Genomic DNA, 14,147 nt, shown 5'->3' with positions numbered 1-14,147 from the left:
GAAAAGCAGACAGGAAAAAGGGAAGAAAGTGATGAGCATTTTTAGGTAAGCTTTGCTCAGCTCAACCCAGCTGGGCTCAAGGCCAGCCAGGCAGGAGTGCGGACACAGCAGCGGTGCCTGCCCAGTGGCCTACACGCTAGGGGAAGTTTCAACGAACTCACCAAGTGGGAGTGTACCCACGGATGCAGCGCAGGGCTGTCGATGCCAGCTGCGTTTGCTAGGGCGATCTTCTCAAAAAGATCACTTGCCTTTTGGGAAATAAACATGATTTCAATCATTTCTGCTCAAACTGAGATGTGACAACCTCCCTCAGAGCCAGCTCCTGGTGACAGTCCTTCCTGCCCACCGTCACCTGTGTCTGTCATATCCCCTCTCAGGGGTCAGAGTTCCCTGTGGCACATACAGGAGCTCATCATCCAAGCTCGAGGCCTCGGGGGGAGGGAAGCCCCTGTCCAGATGGCCTGTGCTCCTCCCAAGCCACTGTGTCCCAGCTGCCTGGCAGGGCCCTTACCTGGGACCCAGTGCTCCGCTGGTTGATGCGCTTCCTCTCCTTGCGTTCCCCGACTCAGCCGACCCTGCGTCTGCCTGCAGGTCGCCGTCATGGGTGTGTCCAGGCCTTTCCCAGGCTCTTGGTCCTATTCAGCTCTGACCGTACAGTTCAGTTGGTGGTGGGTTCCATATGGGTGGTCTTGGCTCTAAGATCTTGGCATTGTAAATTCTAGGACCCTGACCGCGGATTTTGTAGTAAGTTGGACGGCTCTGTGCAGAACTGCAGGCCTGGGCTTCACCTGGCTTTGGTGTGGGTGAAGAATTTGACTAAGTGGCACAGACGTTAGAGTGCCCATTTGTGTAAAATGCATTAGGAGTGCAGGTAATGTGGCAACAGGCTCTGTATGCTGGTGTGCCACAGATCCTGGCAGCAAAACTGGCGAGAGGACCTGAGGTCTGCGGGTGACGATGCAATGAGAAGAAAGCGAGCCTGGTTCTCTGGGAAATGTGACATTTGGAATATCCCCTTTCAGCTCAGCCACTGTGTGGCCTCATGAGAATGTCCAGTGGTGCTCACTCCGCGGGTCATTTGAGACCCTGTGACAGCTTCTCGCAGCGCACGTGGCCATCCCTGGGGGAGGAGCAACAGTGAAGGTTAGAGCAGCGTCTTCTTTTGGACAGTAAATGTTTTATTAATCCAATCCTACTTCCTAAAACTGGCTTTTTTTGTGAGCGCTTCAGAGGGAAAGCACTGTACGTGGCAGAAATCTGACAAAACGGAGGGAAATCCAGTTACAGTTCTTGGCATTTCAATACTTCCCATCTGGGAAATAACAAGCCCTCCCTCCATTGTTTCTAAAAGCCAACTTTTGAGACCAAGTCTGTGTCAGAGCGGGAGCTCTTTAATGTGACCCAGTGAATGTGTGTGTGTGTGTGTGTGTGTGAATAGGGGGAGCCGGGAACTGGGCTGTTCACAGATGTGTGTGTGTGTGTGTGTGTGTGTGTGCCGGGAACTGGGCTGTTCACAGATAAGTGTGTGTGTGTGTGTGTGTGTGTGTATGTGTGTGTGTCTGCTGGGAACTGGGCTGTTCACAGATGAGTGTGTGTGTGTGTGTGTGTGTGTGTGAGTAGGGGGAGCCGGGAACTGGGCTGTTCACAGATGAGTGTGTGTGTGTGTGTGTGTGTGTGTGTGCCGGGAACTGGGCTGTTCACAGATAAGTGTGTGTGTGTATGTGTGTGTGTGTGTGTGTGTGTGTGTCTGTGCTGGGAACTGGGCTGTTCACAGATGAGTGTGTGTGTGTGTGTGTGTGTCTGTGCCGGGAACTGGGCTGTTCACAGATGTGTGTGTGTGTGTGTGTGTGTGTGTGCCGGGAACTGGGCTGGTGACAGGTGAGGAGTCTGAGACATGAGGCAGAGGCAGGAAACTGCATGCAGTGGCGCAGTGTGGGCCTCACTTCTCTGCCTCCTCCTCTCCTGTTAGGCAGCGTGTTTGCAGATGGTTCTTGCACACCTGGAGCCCACTCCTGCTCACATCATAACCCACAAACAGGCTGGTGCTGTGGCTCGCAGGTAAAGCTGCTGTCTGTGATACCAGATCCCACACGCCATTCACGTCCTGGCTACTTCACAGCCGATCCGACTCCCTGCTAACGGCCTGGGAAAGCAGTTGAAGATGATCCAAGGACTTGGTGCCCTGCCACCCACGTGGGAGAGCCAGATGAAGCTTGTGGCTCCTGGCTTCGGTTTGGCTCAGTCATGGCTGAGCGATGCAGTGGATGGAACATCCATTTCTGCCTCCCCTGCCCCGTAATGCTTTCAAATGAGTAAATAAAACATAACAAAACCCCCCAAACAAACCAAAAAAACCCACAAAACCTCAAACCCAAACCCCACGGAGTTGGCAGCACCGATGCCTGTCCTTGCCCTGTGCCTGTGGGGGTCGGGGTCAGGAGCCTTGGAGTGACCCCTGGGAAGGGTGCAAGCCTGGAAGTTGTCCCCACCATCATGCCCTTCCGGGCTGTGTCCCCTCCTGCAGAGGGGGCCCTTGTTCTCCGGCCTTGAGTCCGATGGGCGCGGGCCTCAGGAAACCACACTCCTGCTTTGTCCTTGCTGAGTGTGCCCTTGAAGATGCCACAGAGACCAAAGGCAGCCTGCAAGGGCGGGAGTGCAGGAGACAGCCCCCCAAGCCACACATGTGAATGTGTCCCACGTCCCCAGCCTCAAGGTGGAGGTGGAGTAAGCAGATGGGTTTTGATGTAGCAGCTGCATTCTGGGGCGCTTTTCCATGCAGTCATAGTAATATGAGGGAAATCACTCCCCACAGCCCTCTTGCCAACAGTCCGACACCACAGTGACTGTGGGTGTTCTGGAGAGGGTACCCGTGGTCTGCAGCATTCCCTCAAGGCTGATGAGCCTTTCCTATGCAGACTCCTGTGCATCTGGGTTGCTTCTCTTTGAGACATTGCACCTTGAAGGCCATGCAGGAGCAGGGGCCCTTTGCTTGTGGTTCTTCCCAGGTCCCAGGTACACTGGCACCTGCCTGACGCCTGCCAGGAGCAGCTGCCCCAGAAGAGCCAGGCCTGGTCATCATGTCTCCTTATTGTGGAGTTGGCTTTCCTACGTGCTGGGGGGCGGTCACTCTGTTCTAATTCTGGAGCCTGAAGATATTTTTATGTCTGTCGCTGCTGCATGGTTCCAACAAGGGGCTCCCGTCTCAGTGGGGGACTGGGCAGAAAGCTGTGAGGCTGGGTCTGGGCTTGACTTACCAAATAAGGAAGGGACACACAGGAGCTTTCCCAGAGCTGTCATCACAAGTTAGTCCCCAAAGGGGAATGTACAAGATTGCTTGCAGCTCTGGTGGCTGGAAGTGCACAGCTCAGGCGTAGGGGGAGCTGGCTTCTCCTGAACCCAGCTGGAGGGTCCGCTCCGAGCTGCTCTCTGGCTTTCACGCGGCTGTTTATTTTAAAATTCCTGTAAAAGGCACATACACAAGAACACACACACTCTCTCTCACATACACGCAGAATAAGAGATCGAGGAAGAGAGAGAGCGAGCGAGCGCCCTTCCACCCATCCTTTCACTCCTTCTCAGATACCTGCAATGGTCAGCCTGAGCCGGCAGGTGCCCAAGGCCAGAGCTCAGTCCAGCTCTCCTACACGGTGCCGGGAACTGAGTACCTCCTGCAGCAGGAAGTTGGGATTGGGAGAGGAGTGGGGACTGGAATCTGGCACTCCAGCATGCGAGGTGGACATCTTCACACCAGCCCGGCCTGCCTCTAGATGGCCACCTTCACGTTCACATGGCAACCTTGGAATCCACCACGCTGCCTTTTATGACATCACCAATCTTGGTGAGTTGGGCCCCGTTCCCGAGCCTTGCTTTACTGGGTTAGCTCTGTAAAGACTCGGGAATGGCAGGTGTGTGTTTGGAGGCGACACAGGGCAGCCTATAGCAACTTCTCCTTGGCCAGTGCTGGCGTCTGGAGTGGAGGCTTTGGCACGGAGAGGTGTATAGTGACGTATAGTGACTATGTAATAACGGGGCCTGGGGATACAGCAGAACCCTGCTGGGCTGGGTTCTGGGATGGAGCAAAACAGAGCTGAACTGAGCACATGGGACAAGAGACTTCTGTGCTCCAGGACCCGTGGGGCTGTGGTGAGGGGTTCAGGTGGTGTCCAATTCAGCAAGGCAGAGGCCGCTGTCCACAGCCCAGCACAGCTGTCCATAGCCGTCCACAGCGAACATAGCCGAACATAGTCGAGCACAGCCAAGCACAGCTGTCCACAGCCCAGCACAGCCCAGCACAGCCCAGCACAGCCATTCACAGATCAGCACAGCTGTCCACAGCCATCCACAGCGAACACAGCTGAACATAGTAGACACAGCCCAGCACAGCTGTCCACAGCCATCCACAGCCCAGCACAGCCCAGCACAGCCATCCACAGCCATCCACAGCCATCCACAGCTGTCCACAGCTGTCCACAGCCATTCACAGCGAACATAGCCAAACATAACTGAGCACAGCCCAACACAGCTGTCCACAGCCATCCACAACCATCCACAGCCCAGCACAGCTGTCCACAGCCGTCCACAGCCATCCACAGCCCAGCACAGCCATCCACAGCTGTCCACAGCTGTGTTGTGCACCCCAAGGGCTCTGCGATGCGGTGTTTTTACCTGAATACCAGTGGTGTGGGAGCGCTCGGTCAGCATCCTGCAGCTGTGACCCACCCAGGCACTGCTGAGTCTCGGAGAGGACGAGATGTTTGGCACACCTAAGGAACGCAGAATTCTGGAGGTCTTCTCAGGGCCTCTCACAGACCCTGGTGGGGTCAGTCCCTGAGAGGGGTGGGCACAGGCCAAGGCTCACGAACACGCATGGACGCCCCTTCCTGAGGGAACCAGAGGGGCTCCTGTGCGCACCTCAGCTGCTGACGCCCCAGCCTTCCCTGGCTGTCTGAGAAGGGGACCGTGACAGATGGATGCGATGATGTCCTGTGGTGACCTGCTCCCTTCCAATGGTGCCTTGTAGGGAGACAGGAAGGGAAGGCCCCGGATCTGCCGCCTCAGGGAAGGGCCCTGCAGTCACACCTGTGAGATGGCGGCCATGCTCGCTCTGGCAGAGGGCCAATGTGGCTGCTTCCCTTTCAGTGGCAGGTGCCCGGGCGCCTTTCCTAGGCTGGTGGCTTCTGTTCCCACAGTTCTGAAGGACAGCATGCCAGGCCCTCGGGGTCTCCTGCTTCAACAGCACATGTTCACGACACACCCAGGACCAGAGTTCAAATCCCAGTTCTGGCACTTTGTGTGTGGGAACCTCGATGATGTGTTTTTGAGTCTCTGAGCTTCAGTTTTCTCAGCTGTGAAAGCAGATTTCTTCTGTCACATGCCTGTTGCCCTTGGCCTCAGAAAGAACCCCGGAAATGTCGGACACTGGAGACAGGGGATCCTGTCCAGCTGGCTTCAGTCAGTGTGGTGACCCAGGATGGTGTGTCTTTGGCAGCTGTGGACCCCAAGAGAAGACAAGGCTGCCAAAAGCAGAAAGAATCAAGGCGCTGGAGTTCACCAGCCACAGTGCCCACATCCAAGGTGGCACAGGAGACTCCAGTGTGGAAAGACTCTGTGCCACGGATGCTGGCCATAGTGGAGGGGATGCTGTCCAGTCCCAAGAGGGGAGATTTTAGCAGCTGAGACTGGAAAGGGGACTCTGCTAGAGCAAGCAAGGACAAGTGCCAACCACAAATTATAGGACAGGACAGAGGCAAACAGGTGGGGCTTCAGTGTGGGACATGGTACAGGGTGCACTCAGACCAACACAGCCCCATCTGCCAGGGCACTCACTGGCAGGACCCAGGATGCAGGGATGGGGCACGTGACCTCAGAGGCTCAGCTGTCCGTCACCGAAGATGGTGGGTGTCATGCCCCACGTCCCCAACACCGTACAGCATCTCTGCTTGACATGGGGAGCGGACTTTGCTCATCTGTGTTTGGGAGAAACTCTTTACAGGAGATGAACGGATGGCTCGGCCTTGATGGGGAGGGCTGGGGCCCAAGCCGAGGGGGCTAGCAGGAGCCCATTGGCAGCTGGGCGATTTGGAAGCACTTGGGAATTTTTTCATCACAGGTTGCATCACAAAGTTTCAAAACCTCATTCTTGCATCCAAGGTTTGTCCCCTTTGTACAAGTTCTTGCCCTCAGGCCCATGTGGAGCCTTCTGGGAAGCAGTGTAATGCCTTCATGGGTCGGTGCACCAAGGCTTTTACAATGGAAACAAACACTCACTGGCATTCCTAGGCTGGAGAGCATGGCGACTCGACGCTTCTCTCCAGGAGGCTTAGTGTGCTTCTACACAAGGTGTGTCATCAAGCACCCACCGACCACCTGTGATAGGGGAGGCGTCTGGCTGAGTGGAGGGTAATCCCTGCCCAGATCAAGCTTCTGACTCCTTTCTGAGACAAGAGAAGTTGCCCTGAGACAGAATGGAAGTGGTTCATTGCTCTTCTGGGTAAACCCCCGGGGAACACGGCAGCCACTGGCTTGTCACTGTACCATTCACGATTTGATGTAAAGACTTAAGGAAGCGGATGCTGCATGACCAAGAAGGGACCACAAAGTTGGCACTGAGGTGCCACAGAGATAATTTAAGGAGTGAGCCTCACAGGTTTGAGCGAAGGGACCTGGGAGTTTGCAGGAGGACCACTGGAAGTAGAGCACGGAGCTTTCGGGAGGGACGCCTGCCAGTGGACGCCCCGGAATTCCGAGTAGAAGCTACAAGGAGCTGAGACTCAGACCTGAAAAGCAAGACGCCAGCAAACCTGTCTTGGCGGTGTGGTGATCTGAGAACTGGAGGCTGGCTTCTGAAATGAAGCAGTGACATTGCTAGGGGAGGCAGCACCCTGAAGAAGATTCCTTCCACTTCCCCATGACCTCTTCCCAGGTCCCCTCTTGGCTTAGTGGGCATGAAATAGCTGTCAAGTCACAAACATTGCTTCTCAGAACCCAGGCATCCCAAATAAAGTGAAGAAGTAAGGAATGGGGATGGGCAGAGAGCCCCGCAACCCCTGAGAGGAACATAGGGAGCCGCAGAGGAGATTTGGGGTGCAGTAAAACTACTTGGGGCCCAGTGATCTCTCAAAGATCCATGGCTATTGAGTGCTAACGTTGTTTCAGTTCAGGCAGAGTCCTTGAGAGTCTTCCACCCATTTGTTCATCCACCCACCCATCTACCATTTGTTCATCCATCCCATCTAGCAGCCCACCCACCCACTCATCCACCCATCTGTATCATCCACCCACATATCTCCCACTTACTTCTTAATCCATTTATTAATTCAGTAGACATTTGCATACCTGCTGGGAGGCAAGTGCTCTGTTAAATTCTAGGACAAGCATGAACGTGACTGTCTTCAAAGAACTTAAGTGAGATTAAAGAGAAAACTAGAGAACAGAAACTGGAACTCCAGATATTGGTAAGTTCATGAAGGGCATGTGGCAGGGCGATGAGGTCATGAGGTTGTGGGGGGCTGAGGGCAACAGGCAGGTGGTCTTGAAGTAGCAGTAGTTGAGTGGAGCCTGCAATGGCGATCCAGAGCTAAAAGTCAAACATCTGTGGAAGAGTGCAGTCAGAGCAACAGGAACAGAAGCTGGGCAGGATGTGGGGTAGCACCGTGTCCACTGTCTGTGAGAGGCAGAGCAGCGTCTGCAGTCTGAGGTGAGTGACCCAGCGAGAATGGTCAGACTGAGCTAGAGCTCGGGTCAAGCAGACCAAGTGAGGATGCAGCATGGTGGCCTGCCCTGTGGACAGTGGACTCTGATGGGACAAGATTGGCAGAGTCACGAACAGCCCAGGAACAAACAGGGAGGGGTTGAATTTGGGAGATGGCAGTGCTGATGGGGACAAGTGGCCACCTGCGGGACATGTCAGAGGTATTGACCACAGAGTTTGGCTGGGATTGGATGTCAGGGTGAATGCCGGAGCACAGGTGGCTCACGGTGTTGTTTACAGTCTTTGAGAATCACCAGACCAGCAGGGTGAGGGGTATGTGGGTGCAGAGCTTAGATGTCTCCTGGTCGTCGAGTAAAACCCACAACAGCTGCTGGGTTTATGAGTGGCCCTCACGGGAGTGTAGGCTGGAGGTGGGCTCATGGGAAAATCTCTGGAGAGCATCTGCTCAGAGATAATGAGTTGGACACTGCTGGTGGAAGTGGCTCTGGGGTCAGCTGTCATTGGTCTGAATTAGGGGCTGGGACAGGCCAGGGTCTATCGCGACAAACTTGAAGAGCGGCATTGGTGGCTGTCCATGTCTGTGGTGTGGACAGAGGTGATCAGGGCATTTGGGGCCAGGGTTGAAGCAATGGGGAAGAAAGTAACGAGGGAAAAGGGCATGCCTTGTTGGGGAGGTAGTGCAAAGCCTGCGGTGAGGGCCCGGCAGCGTGGCCTAGTGGCTAAGGTCCTCGCCTTGAACGCACCGGGATCCCATATGGTCGCCGGTTCTAGTCCCGGCAGCTCCGTTTCCCATCCAGCTCCCTGCTTGTGGCCTGGGAAAGCAGTCGAGGATGGCCCAAAGCCTTGGGACCCTACACCCGTGTGGGAGACCAGAAGAGGTTCCTGGTTCCTGGCTTCGGATCGGCACAGCACTGGCTGTTGCGCTCACTTGGGGAGTGAAACATCGGATGGAAGATCTTCCTCTCTGTCTCTCCTCCTCTCTGTAAATCTGACTTTGTAATAAAAATAAATAAATCTGAAAAAAAAAAGCCTGCAGTGGGGGTTCCGGGGAGCAGATGTGATAAGTTGAGATCAGAGACCTCAAGGAGAAACAGGGTAAGCTAGGCAGTGTGTGAGCATCCCCTTGGATTCTGATGGGGACAGCTTGTCTACAGGCTTTGACAGGCACACAGTGGCTGAGACGTGGTGCCACAGCCCTAACTGCTCCTGTTACGTTATGAATATTGCATAACTCATGCTGGGAAATTGTAGTTTAAACTATAAGCAATGAGGAAATAGAATATTTTTGAGCAGAAAAACTGGAAGAGTGTAAGTGATGCTCTGTGCAACATGACTTGGGATGGCCAGGGAGGGGAGCTTTGGGGAAGCTGTGTGAGCTGGACAAGCTGCGGGAAGCCAAGTCAGTGGTACAGGGGAGTTCACCGGACTAGATGCCGCGGACGCCTTGCCTCTGAACACATCCACATCTCTGAGAAATTGAGTGTTTAAATCTTAGCTTAGTTGTAAACAAAATAGCTCGTAAAAGGTGGTTTCCCCTGAAAATGTGATATTTTGGGGCTTTAAAGCGGGTGTTATTCAGTTGCTTTTGACAGAATGAAGTGCAGGTGCGGCTTTCCAGACAACTGGGGATACACAGCTCTGCTTCAGGCTGGCTGTGCTCGGTCTTCTGCTGAGACCAGGGTTTGAGAATGCTAACTAAGAAGTTGTGAAGCCTGCTCCTGTTTGCCAAACCAGTTTGGGTGGTTCTGAAGTGCTGTGTAATAAAGACTTAGTTTGATGTTTTGCACACCTGTATCCAACCCCCAACTCTGGTAACATCTTTGGCTATTAACCACTTCCAGGTGTCTCTTCTGTATTTTTGTGAAATACAAAAAGGACAACACCTGCTTGTCGGGTTTGCAGCGAGGATGAAGGAGATGATGTGTAAGACGGATTTGCACGTTGACACTTGTGGACTGTCCTACAGAATGCACAAGCTAATAGGATGAAGAGGTACCAGAAGCCTCCTCGCACCCTATGCTTCCACCCACCCACCCACCCATCGTCCACCCATCCATCTGCTGTTGGCCCATCGACCATTCATCCACTCATATGCACCCACCCTACTTCACCTCGCTCTATCCATATACCTTCCTATTCATCTCCTTCTCTCGACCTGTTTGTCCATCCCTCCACACACCCACACACCCACACACCCACCCATCCATCCATCAATCTGAACGTATGTTTGGTATCAATTCTTATTTGTCACATGCACCTTCTGATTTTTTTAAATTGTAAAGGCAGATTTACAGAGGGGGATACAGAAGGATCTTCTGTTTGCTGATTCATTCCACAAGTGGCACAACAGAGTTGAGCTGAACCAAAGCTGTGAGCCTCTGCTAGGTCTCCCACATCGGTGCAGGGTCCCAAGGCTCTGAGCCATCCTCTATTGCTTTCCCAGGCCACAAGCAGGGAGCTAGGAACAAAGTGGGGCGGCTGGGATATGAATCAGCAACCATATGGGATCCCAACGTGTGCAAGGTGAGAGTTTAGCCACTGAGCCAGGCCCTCTTCTTCTGTTTCCATAGGCATGAGATGATGAGACATCAATAGCAACCACAGGCAGTGGCATTGGCATGGCCCAATAGGATAATCGCAGCGCAGTTGTCTTGCATTGTGCTTATTATGCACAATATACTGGAATGTCTGTGGTTAAACCCATCGCTGGCCGTGGTAAGCACATTCGACGGGAGTTGCTCGTCTCTGGGAAACGCCCCTCACACGTGTACCCCAACAACAAGTCCCCACCCAACTCCCTCTTTGCCTCACATTATTGAACTGTTTATGCCTTTTCCCCGTTTCTAGAGAGGTTTTTATTTTTCCTATTTTCTGACTTTTCTGCCACAGCAAAGGCCTAGGTGCACACTGAGCCAGGTAGGAGGCCTTGCTTCCAGAGGAGTGCCCAGCCAATGCCATGCTGGATCAGGGTCTGTGTTGGACAGATCCGCTCTCGGATGTTCTTCGTTGTGTGCCATCTAGAATACTTTGCCTTCAACCCTCATGAGTCGTGTCTTTTCTGGGTTCTCTGACATGGGGCGCATTTGGCAGGAACATTACGTCTTCCTGGGCCCAGTGTAGTGGCCTAGCAGCTAAAATCCTCACCTTGCAAATGCTGGGCTCTCTCTCAGCAAGTGCTGCTGGTTCATGTCCTGGAGGCTCTTACTTCCCATCTGGCTCCCTGCTTGTGGCCTAGAAAAGCGTTCGAGGATGGCCCAAAGCCTTGAGACGCTGCACTTGCATGGGAGACCCAGAAGAGGCTCCTGGCTTCAGATTGGCTCAGCTCCAGCTCAGCTGTGGCTGTTGTGACCACTTGTGGGGGGTAAACCAACAAATGAAAGATCTTTCTCTCTGTGTCTCCTCTGCAAATCTGTCTTTCAAAAAATAAAAACATTATCTTAAAAAAAGGACTTTCTGAGACTCAAGGTGGCATAGCACTGTGTGTGCCATCTTCCTCATGCGCTCATGGTACCCAACACGGCACTGGCATTGGTGCTACCTCCCACAGGCTCGCTCTCCCTGGGGTCTGAATGCTGCTGGTGTATTTGATGTAATTGCTACTGCACTCACGAGTCCTCTCCCGGCTGGAAATGCACCACTGTCCTTTCCCTCCTGAGAGGGGCCGCCTCGTCCCAGTGCCTGGCTTGCCCGGAGTCTCTGATTCCTGGAGTCTGTAGGCCAGGGCACCTGACGCTGTGGCACTCAGGGAACACGGTGAGGCTGCAGGGCCAGGAGCCCAGGTATGGAGAACAGGAACCACCCCTGGCCACAGAGACCCTTCCAACCGCTCTTTCCTGGAGGTTTAGTGTCAGTGTGGGTTTGCCAGCCATGCAGGCTTGGGGAAAAGCAATCTCACTGCTGGGACTTGGTGTCTTGGACTCCACGGCTTCTGCCACATTGCAGGTGGCTGGGGATGTGGGACCTGGGGTTGCACTTGCCAAGCTCCCTGTGTCAGCCCCTACACCACACATTGCATTATCCCATTGCTTCCTCACTTGAGGACAGGTGAGGCACAAAACAACATGGGCATGGGGGATGTTGGCAGGAAGTGCCTCGATTTCAGCAAGCCCAGCCTAAGTGTGATTGGACAGTGGGAGCTGAGAGGCAGGGATCTCACACTCCTCTCCATCCCCGTGGAGGACGTGGGCACCCTCTCCCTGACTCCCCATCTGCTCCCCTGACGTCTGGCTACAGAAGGTTCTGTGGACAGCACTATGTGTTCTGTGGACAGCACCACGTGTTCTGTGGACAGCACTATGTGTTCTGTGGACAGCACTATGTGTTCTGTGGACAGCACTGTGTGTTCTGAAGGCCATGGTCTCTCTCCGCCCCTCCCAGGCAGGCCAGGCCCTAAACAGGCAGATGTCAGGGTTCTGAGGGGGAGCTGCAGTGGTGACGTTACCCCTCAGGTGGGAGAGTGAGGCAGGGAACGTATCTCACAGCCAGTTGCCCAGGACACCCTGTCCGTAGCAGGCAGGATCACGGGGGCCTGGGACAGCCGGTTGAGATGAAAGCTGCTGGGATCCTGGGCCAGGGGGTTCTTGGGCCAGGGGGTTCTTGGGCAAGGGGGTTCTTGGGCAAGAGGGTTCTTGGGCCAGGGGGTGCTTGGGCAAGGGGGTGCTTGGGCAAGGGGGCTCGGTGACCTGCTCCATTCAGCTGGGCCCTCCTCCAGCCACAGCACTTCCGAGAGTGGTGAGAGGCAGAGTTTGATGGGCAATTGCCAAGGTCTTTGGAAAGCCTTGGACGGGGGCTCCTCACAGAGCTGGCTGCTATGCTCAGGAGTTTGCCTTTCCCTCTGAGGAAACGGCCCTTTGTGTTTCAGCTCATGGCCAGAGAGGCCTGATGGGGCCAGGACAGGGTCCTGGGGTCCTGCGTGAGTCCTTGGAGTGTGGAGTGGATGGGCTGACTCTGCTTTGCTCGTTCGGCTCAGAGAAAATCCTGGTGCCACCTCTATGGGGTGACGGTGCTGTGGGCTCCAGGCTGGGCTGCGAGGATGGACGAGGGCCAGTGCCTGTCTTCCTGTGATGGACTGGAGGGGGGTGGCTGCTGTCCCCACCCCTGCTTGGCTCGGCCTGAGTGGGGGCCACTGCCCTGGCTTCCATCACATGTTCGAGGCATCTGGGGGCAGCTGGGGGCAGCTGGGGGGACTGCATGTGCTCAGCCCTTGCGAGGCCCTGGTCCCGGCGTGGGGTGGGGGAGGTTTGGGTTGAGTGACATAAGATTCATTCGCTTTTGTTTTCAGATGAGTTCTGAAAGGTCCTCTCTGGGCCTTGGAACTTCGTTAATTAGTGTCTCTTAACAGTTGGGCGACATTCCTGTCTCCCTCTTTCGGGGCCCGAATTTTAATAAGGCTGGCGCTCCTGAGCGCTGTGTGCTGAAGGCTTGGGTGTGTGAGACAGCCTGCATCGCAGAGACCCGGCTAGGGAGACCAGCGGCAGGGTGCCCTCCTTTGGGCTCTCCTCCTGCTGACCCAGTATGAACTTTACACGGTCCCTTCTTTTCCCTCAAGACACAACTGAGAGCAAGCAGCAGCCAGGGTAGGCTTAAGGAGGAGCGAGGGCCCTGGGGAGGGACGCGGGCCAGCATGTGTGAGTGTGGGCAGCAATTTCGTGTAAAATGGAGCAATAATAAAGCAGCTTTTGCTTCTACACGGAGAAGTGTTTGAGGTGAACCCTGTAAGAGCTTTCTGAAAAGGAGTACTTAGCGTGAACTCCGCAAGCCCAAATTGTTCACAGAATTGACGCAGCGACAGACGTGTTTGCCAGTGCAGACTGCTAATGGTGGTAGCTGGAAGCTGAGCGCACCTGCCTGGCGCTGGCTCTGCGTTTCCCCAGCAACTGGGGGAGCACCGTGACTGGGGACAGTGCCTTGGAGCACAGCCCCTGGCTGGCTCCAGATGGTACTGATGGTATCCGCGGTTGCCAGGGCAACCCTAAATCTTGACCTTCGCAGGCTGGGGCGCCCTCCTTGAAGGTCGGCTGATGACCAGAAAGGTGGGGAGCTGCTGCTGAATGCCTGCTGAACCCATGTCCACGATCATAAACACATTGGCCTGGATCACAGCCCTGCTGGCAGGAGGTCTCCTGGGGGAGGAGGACAGTGAGGCCGCAGTCTAGCTCCCAGCTGCCCATGGTGGGGATGGGGCCGTGGGATTGGGATTCCCAGTTCTCCACCTCCACCCCTGCTGGTCTTACTGCCTCATGGATCTGGAACCTTGGTGGGGGAGGGCAAAGAGCAGGGGGAGCTCAGCAGATAACCCTAACACATCTTCCTGGTGGGGAGGTATCTGGCCAAACACCTGTTGGCTTGGGACGCACACCCATGCCTCCGCTCTGGAGCAGTGGGAGCAGAGTGTGGTGGCTCCTGCAGTGGGCTGTGGAAGTGGCCTAGTCTCGGA

This window comes from Ochotona princeps, chromosome 6 (genome assembly GCF_030435755.1).
Source record: "Ochotona princeps isolate mOchPri1 chromosome 6, mOchPri1.hap1, whole genome shotgun sequence".
NCBI lineage: Eukaryota > Metazoa > Chordata > Mammalia > Lagomorpha > Ochotonidae > Ochotona > Ochotona princeps.
This window is presented reverse-complemented; position numbering follows the sequence as displayed.